General features: G+C 54.9%; 1 long non-coding RNA gene across 1 annotated transcript; it reads right to left on the reverse strand.

Moving 5' to 3' along the window:
- Window positions 1-464: 464 nt before the first annotated feature.
- On the reverse strand, window positions 465-7,238 carry LOC132243378 (uncharacterized). Its single transcript, XR_009454917.1, has 3 exons — window positions 7,025-7,238; window positions 6,335-6,510; window positions 465-749 (listed from the first exon to the last, which is right to left on the reverse strand). It is a non-coding gene; the product is annotated as an uncharacterized LOC132243378 (long non-coding RNA).
- Between the last annotated feature and the right edge of the window lie 693 nt (window positions 7,239-7,931).

Genomic DNA, 7,931 nt, shown 5'->3' on the forward strand with positions numbered 1-7,931 from the left:
CCTCCCACCCTTACCTACACACTGACCTACATCCCCCCACATCCCTTCCCACCTCTTTCCTGCAAATGCCACATCCCCCCCATCACACAGCCATTGTGTGATAAAGAAACCAAAAGCAAACATGAAAAAATATAAAAATTTAGACTTTATTTCATTATGATGATAAAGACAATGGTAGACTTCCAAATTGCTTTTTATTGCTATATTTACAATTTTCACATTGTCCAACTGATCGGTCCCTACCTCCCTCTTATATATATCTTTATATAGTGGTATTTTGTTCTAATTGTGGAAGAACATGGATTTTGGGGTATTTTAAAAAGTGAATTTGGGATGCTGCTTCAGCAGTCCCTCTGGTACAAGGGGTAGTGTCCCCAGATAATCAAATGGCCAGGCCCCAGAAGTCCTGTCTATTTGTCAAGGGATGAATGACACAATTAAATTCTTGGGGCAACAAGGGAAGAAAAAAAAAAAAAACAACAACAGGACAGGAGTGATGTGAAGGTCAAAGCATGAAAATGAGTACTCCTGAGGGGGACACCAATCAGAGCCCCAAGGAGCTGGTGCATGCTGCCCAGTGGTGCTCCACTTGGAGAAGTGTACAGACCAGTGAAAGGAATGTGGCACCACAGTCCCCAGGCACCTTCCCAGCCAGAGTCTTCTTCCTGGTCATGTGCAGGACCCATTTGGCCAGGATCAGGAGGAGGTTAATGAGGTCCCGGGACTTGGTGGGATGGTTGATGGGGTGCCTAAAAATAAAAAGGTTGGGGGGGGGGGTGTCAAGTTCATCCAGAACCTCAGAAGGAGGTTCCAGAGCTGGAGGGGCTGCAGCCTAGTGCACTCCAGTATCATGTGCGCCAGGGTCTCCCTCTGCCTGCAGAAGAAGTAGGAGACTGGGGTGTCAGTAAAGCTCACCACATTGCTAGAGTGTGGCAATAGCTCCATGGAGGAGCCACCAGATGAGATCCCCAGTGGCTCATGAGATGAGAGTGGAGTATAGGGCACCCCAGCTATACCCTCACTGAACAGATCCTGCCATCTGGTGGCTGGGCAGGATGTGAGGGAGGCATGGTGGATCGTGTGGCACATGGAGCATGTAGAGGTGGTGACAAAGGATGGTGGAAAAAAATGGACCAGTTTGGTGCCCTCCAGGTGGAGTGGGGAGCACTGTGAAGCTGGGTGAGCCACCAGCCCCACGACTAACTCCTGTGGGCTAGAGTACATGGAGGCATGGAGACTGCTGTTGCACAGGAACTGGTTGACAAAGGCAAGTGCATCTAGAGGTAAGGCAGATTTCACCTCCTATACTAGGTGGCAGGTCACATGCATCATGGGTATACCCATGTACCAGGCCAGCACAGTGGGGTCCACCCATGCCTGCCTATCATAGTCCAGGAGGTCTCCGATATGTGTGACACCAGCCAGGATCAACCTCTGTTGCAACCGGGGCACCTCTACCATCAGCACCTCCAACTGCAGGTTCCAGAGGAGGGGCTCAATGAGCAGGTTGGTGCCTAGGGCAAGTGTCACAGGAGACCAGGAGGCAGAGATGAACCTCCAGGCCCAAGGAAGTCCTGGTAGAACTTTGCCAACCCTCATGGTTCCTGGAGGGAGAAGCCCCGAAGGTCAAGGATCTGCCAGTCATATTGGAGTCCCCAGAAGTGGTGGAGGAAAGTATGCAGCAGGTGGCCCCATGCCATGTGGGTACTGACACCATTTAGCAGTCACTGCTGGGCCTGAAGGTGGAATACCAGGACCTGGCTGCACAGGCAAACCAGGCCCTTGCCTCCCTCCTGCAAGGAGAGGCTCAGGACCGCTGCAGCAACCCTGTGCCATCCTGGCCAGAAAAACTCTGGTGCTGGTCTCTGGAGTCCCATGAGGACCTCAGGGGGCACGGGCAAGGTGTATACACGGTGCCAGAGCATGGACAGGACTGGCTGGTTCAGCACCAGCACTCTCCATGCTGGTGCTGAACCTGCATTCTCCCATCTTGGGAGCCCTGCCCATACCCAGAGCCACACCACTACCCTTGCCTCCAGCTGATGCCAGCTCTCTGGTGGGGAAGGGTCTGTGGGGGACAGGTAGACTGACCTCCCCCTCCCCCCCAAGTAGAGCAGTGAGCCTGCACTCCCACCTGCACTCCATGGTATCTGCTGGAGTCACCTCACCTGCCATTTACCACCCACCGCCAGGCCACAGCTCTTGACCCAGCTGACCTGGGCAGAGGAGGCCACCAAGTTAAATGCCTGGCAGGCCTCCACCTGTGCCAGGTCACTTGAGTCCTGGACCATGAGGAATACATCATCAACATATGCTGCCAGGACCAGTCACACCACTGGCTCCCAGAGCAACAACCCTGCTACCCGCTTCCACAGGAGAATGAGGAAGGGCTCCAGAACAAAAAAAAGTGTACAGCTAACCTGACAGTGGGCATCTTTGATGCACCCCTCTCCTGAATTGCATGGGCTCCACTGAGGTCCAATGGAGCTTGACCAAATACTCTGAAGAGGTGTACAGCATCTGGAGAGCTTGCATGAGGCGGGGTCCAAAGCTGAAGGCATGAAGCATGCCTTTGAGGTATCTGTGATCCACTCTGTCAAATGTCTTCTCCTGGTCCAGGGACAGGAGGGCAAAAGACAGGCCCTCCTGGTGTGCTAGCTCCAGGAGGTCCTGAACCAGGTACAGGTTGTCAAAGATGGAAGGTCCAAGCACCATGTATGTCTGGTAGGGATGGATCGTATCTGTCAGCAAAGACTGCAGGTGCAGCAGAATGGCCTTTGCTGCCACCTTGTAGTCTTAGCAGAGGAGGGACATGGGGCACCAGTTCCTCATGTCTCAGGGATCCCCCTTTGGCAGGAGGGTCAGCACAGCCCTCTGGCATGACAGGGGTAGTTCCCCACTTCCCTCAGACTCATCCCAGACTGTGGCAGAGTCCGAGCCAAGGACACCCTAGAAGGCCTGGTAGAATTCTGTCAGCCTGCTGATGCCCAGCACCTTGTTGCCAGGTATCAGGCATAGAGCAGATGAAAACTCAGCCAGAGTGAGAGGAGCCTCCAACCAGTCCTGGTCACCTGTGCTGACTTGAGGGAGTCCCTCCCACAGGTTCTGACAGGCTCTGGCATCAGTCAGACCCAGGGAGAAGAGCTTTGTAGAAGGCTCGCATGCACCAGTACATTTCACCTGGATCTGCGAAGGGGGTGCCATCACCCACCAGAAGGCAGGTGATGTACTTCTTGTCCCCTCACCTCCTTTCTAGGGAATAGAAGCAGCAGGAGCCACAGTCCATCTCTGGCAGGAGCTGGACACATGAGCGGACAAACGCACTACAGGTGCAGTGGTCATCCAGAGCATGAAGCTCTTCCCACCTCTCCCAACACTCTCTGCAAAGGGATGGGTTGGCTGGGTCAGTGACCAGGCACCTTTTCAGCTCCAGCAATTCCTGCTTGAGCTTCTCCCGGACTGCCTCCCATTGCCAGGTGTGCCCCCGAGCAAAAAGGCCAGCTGTGCACCTTTCCCACATTCCATCATCATGGAGCCAAGAGGAAAGCTGCCCGTTGCTCCCACCACACCAACTAGAACTCCTGAAAGCCTACATCCTCCAGCACACAGCCATTGAAATGCCAGTAGGCCAACCCTGGGGGCCCAGGCCCTAGCGTGGCCGGGGCCCGGGCAGTGCAAAGAGATATAAACCCCATCCAACTGGGCGTGGAATGCCTTCTTCTTCCCCTCACTCACATAGGTGAAGGCGGCAGGGGTGGGGGGGAGGGTCAACAGGGTGGCAGGTATGCCAGACATCCACAAGGAAGTCGTCCTTCAGGATATTCCCAAGGACACCCATGGCAGCCTGGTTCTGCTCCCTGCCCAATTGGTCTTATGTGTCCAGGGTGACGTTAAAGTCCACACCAAGGACCAGGCACTTGCGAGGGTTGAGGGTGCTGATTTAAAGTAGCCACCTGGTGAAAAAAATCTGCCAACTCTGGGTCCCCTTAGGAGCATACATGTTCAAAAGGTTCAGGATCATACCTGAACTTGGACCCGGAGGTATAGCAGTTAGCCTGGCACCACCTCAATATCCTGTAGAACCTCTGGCTGCAGGCCTGGGGAGAACAGGGTGGCCACACCGCAAGAGGTGGCCAAGAAGTGACAAAAAAGGACCCTGCCTCCTCATTCCAGCCACCAAGTAGGCTCATTGGCCAGAGTCATCAGGATCTGCAAGAATACTACAGGATACATGCCTCCCCCCCGCCAAAGGAAGGAGAGCACCCAGCATCTCCAGAGACCTTTCCTGCAACCGTGGATGTGGAGGGTCACGATCTTAAGCAACCTCATAGATGGGGGGGGGGGGAGTGCGGGGTGTGTGGAATATCTGGTTTAGCAGGGGACTTGCACTTCGCAATGCCCAGTGTGGGGCCTGCTGGCTTATCAGTACCCTCCCATAAGTATACAAAGCATCTACAAAACTGCAGGTCTTGCAGCTCTTGGGCCCCTTGCCTTCCCCCACCAGTGCCCTCGCAGTGGCAAGGACACTTTCAAAGTATCCCCACCAGTGCAAGGTGAACTGTACCTTGCTGGTGGACCTGCTGGTGCAGGTGCTGGTGCACCTGCTGGTGCAGTAGTTGCTGTCAAAAAAAATGCAAGTAGCTCGCTCCTTGGGAGCACTGGGACTGCGAGGTCCACAGGTTCCAAGGAGCCTGCTGGGTCTCAGGCATCCTCCTCCTTGTCCTGGGGTTCAGCAGGCTCCTGAAAGCCCCATCTGAATCCCCTGGTCCGCTAAGACCCCAGACTCTGGTTGGGATTGGGAGAACTCTGCAGTCCCTCGGGACAGGGGTGGGGGTCTGTACAGAGTCCCCAACAAGCTTGGCTTGTTGATCAGGGAACCCAATCTTGACCCCCTCTAGGGTGGGACCATAGGGCAGGCTGGAAGGGAGGTTTTCTGGGAGAGGGAGTGAAGAGACACGTCAGGCACCAGGGTCCTGGGAAATGGGACCTCTCTACTCAGGGCTGAGAGTGAGCCCTAGGGCCCCTGTCTCCTCCATATCAGAGGGGGAGGGCTCTGCTGCCAGACCTTCTTCTGGGTTGGCCTCGGCCTCAGTGGCTGTGGTCTCAGTGGGTAGGCTCCGGCCAGTGGAGTGAGGGACTTCCTGCATGGGCTTCTGTTTGGGAGTCTCCAGCAGCCCCAAAGCCTTGTCTTCTGGGATTACCTGCTTCCTCTCCTCCCCCAGCTTCTGCCCCTCTCCCCGGGACTCCACCAAACTTAGTTGGGGGGTGGGGCCCCCTGAGCTCATGGGGGGGGGGGGGGCTGGTAGTTGTGGCTGTGATGCCAGGGAGGCCTGAGTGGGGAGGGGCATGGGTGGCAGGGGCACCCCTTTTGCCAGTGGGACCTGTGGATGCTCTCCCTGCCTGGCCCATGGAGCAGTCATGATGCAAGTGCCCTGGGGCACAGCACTGGAAGCAACACAGGTCCCCCAGCATATAGAAAATCCTCACTAGGGCCCCTGAAAAAAGAATTATGAGGCTACCCTCGGCCTCCAGCTGTGCTCCCACCGTCATCTGGATCATGACCTGACACCAAGCTGAGCGCATGTGGAGGAGGCCGGGGTCTCAGAACCCCAGTGAGAGGGCCATGAGCTCCCTCTCCATCACTTTTTGTGCAGCAGCCTCTGAGGCACAGGAAGAAAACCCCTTGCCATGAAAGCAGGAAGCTGCCACAATCTTGGGGGCCTCCCACTACCTGAGCCAAGGCCTGAGCCCAGGTCTCAAAATGCAAGTTCTCCCACTTGACAAGTTGGCACTTCACCTTGTGCCTATGGGTGAGTGCCAGAAAGGGGGCCCCTGCCCAAGCTGGAAGGGGTAGTGGTGGAGAGTTCAGGCCCTGCAGCTGAGCTGTGGGTCACCCCACAGCCACTTGCGCATAGTTACAGTTGCCCTGCTGGGGGGCTGCATTGGTGGGGCCGCGACTAGGGTCAGGGACAGGCTGAGTGGGGGCTGCAGAAAGTTCTATGGGGGCATCTCCCCCCCCCGCCCCCGAGGGTTCCTGCCATTGCTTCACATCAGGGAGGGGGGAAATAATAAATAAACCCAAAAATGTATAGTGGGGCTGGTGAATCTAATAGGGGAGGCTAGGGTTGTGTGTGTGCAGGGGGGGGGGTGGAATGGGAGAAAGGGGAGGAGTCTGAAGCTCACTGAGCTACATCCCCACAGGAAAAAAGCTGGGAGGGCTATGCTTGGGGAAAGTGGGGGACGGGGAAAACACACATGAGCTAGGGATACTCAAGCCGGCTTACTCAGCCACATAAGAAACACCAGGTCAGGGGGAGTAGACCACAGGACTTACCACACAAGGGTAAAACACACAGGAAGGCTGCTGAGGCAGATGTAAAATATGGCTGGAGTGGTGATAGGACTTTTTTTGTTGAAGATCAGTCCAGGATACCCTCAGGCCTCCAGGCAGGCATTCAGCAGCACGGCAGCAGGCAGGAAGACAAAGCAGGATCAGATGCAGTGAGGCAGCTGTGGGGGAGGGCAGGAACAATTAGTCAATTAGGGATAATCCAGTGCAGATGTGGTGTTGAGTGGTGCAAGGTGGTGCAGCAGGGAATCTCCCTCTCTCCGAAGATGGGGAAGCAGCAGAACAGACAGGAGCAACAGCAGCAGTGATGATAGGAGCCTTCTAGTTTAGCCACTCAGGGTGTGATTTTGATGAAAATGGAGGTGAAGGCAGGGGGTGGCCTGGCAAGGCAGATAGGTAGGCAAGGCACCTTTAGGCTCTGGCAGTGATGGTGCGGGAAGGACCCACAGGCAGCACAAGCTCCCTCCCCAGGCTGTCCCTTGACTGCGTCTTGGTGGCGGTCCGGGCAGCAGGCTGGAACAGGAGTGCAAACGTTAGGGTGCATTGCTGGGATGTGGTACAGTGCAGTGGGCCCTTCCCTGAGAGGGGGTAGCAGCATGCAGCAGAGGACCCCCCCTTGTGTGTGGGGGGGACAGCAACAGCAACACAAGGCAGGAAGGGGTGAGGCCAACTTACCCCCAAAAGCTCTGAGATCAAGCTAGCAGCAACCAGAGGCAGGAAGGGGCCTGGCCATCCTCTCCCCAGAGGTTCCTGAGACCAAGCTTGCACCAGCCAGGAACAGCAACAGTAGCAACCTGGGATAGGAAGGAGCATGACCAACTTCCTCCCAGAGACTCCTCCCTTCTGAAGTGCCTGAGGGCAATAGCCCTGAGCTACTTGCCAGGGCAATTTCTTATACTACTGGGGCAAACACAGGTGCTGGCCCTAGGCTCTAGTTCCCCCTGGCTGCAGATTCAGGAGGATCTGGCCAGGGTTATTTTGTCTCAAGTGGCACAACTTGCCCCACATTAAAGTGTGTGTCCAGGCACGTGTGCTGAGGCAAAAATCCCCTGCTTAAATTTGTGCTGCTCTTATTTGAGCTGCTGCAAGTGCATGTGCCTACATGTTTGGACATGCCCTGCCAGACCAAATCCAAGAAACAGATAATAAGGAAGCAGCAGAAGTTCACTTCTATGTTCACTAGTCTTGGTCTCTCACAAAGACTTTGAAGTTAAATGGAAACTAGGTGCATTACTTGAGCTGCTCTTTCTGAAAGACAAGATAATGGAAGGCATCCCTGTATAATCAGAAGAAATGGACCAAGGAAAAGCATAATTAATCCAGGATCTGGGTTTTCTGTTCACCATGGAAAAATATAGTAAAACCTGGATTTTCTCATTTTAAGGAGAAAAAGCCCAGATTTTCTCCTTTAAAAGGTGAAAAGCATAAGAAATAGCAGGTTTCCCCTTGTAGGCTGACAGTTTGAGCCTGCAAGGAGCTAGCGGGAATGGGAGCAGAGCCATCAAGTTGGGGTGGGGGGGGAAGGGAAACCCTCCTAGGGGATGCCACATGTATGTGCTTGTGCGCACATGCACATGGCAGC

This window comes from Alligator mississippiensis, chromosome 9 (genome assembly GCF_030867095.1).
Source record: "Alligator mississippiensis isolate rAllMis1 chromosome 9, rAllMis1, whole genome shotgun sequence".
NCBI classification, from domain to species: domain Eukaryota; kingdom Metazoa; phylum Chordata; order Crocodylia; family Alligatoridae; genus Alligator; species Alligator mississippiensis.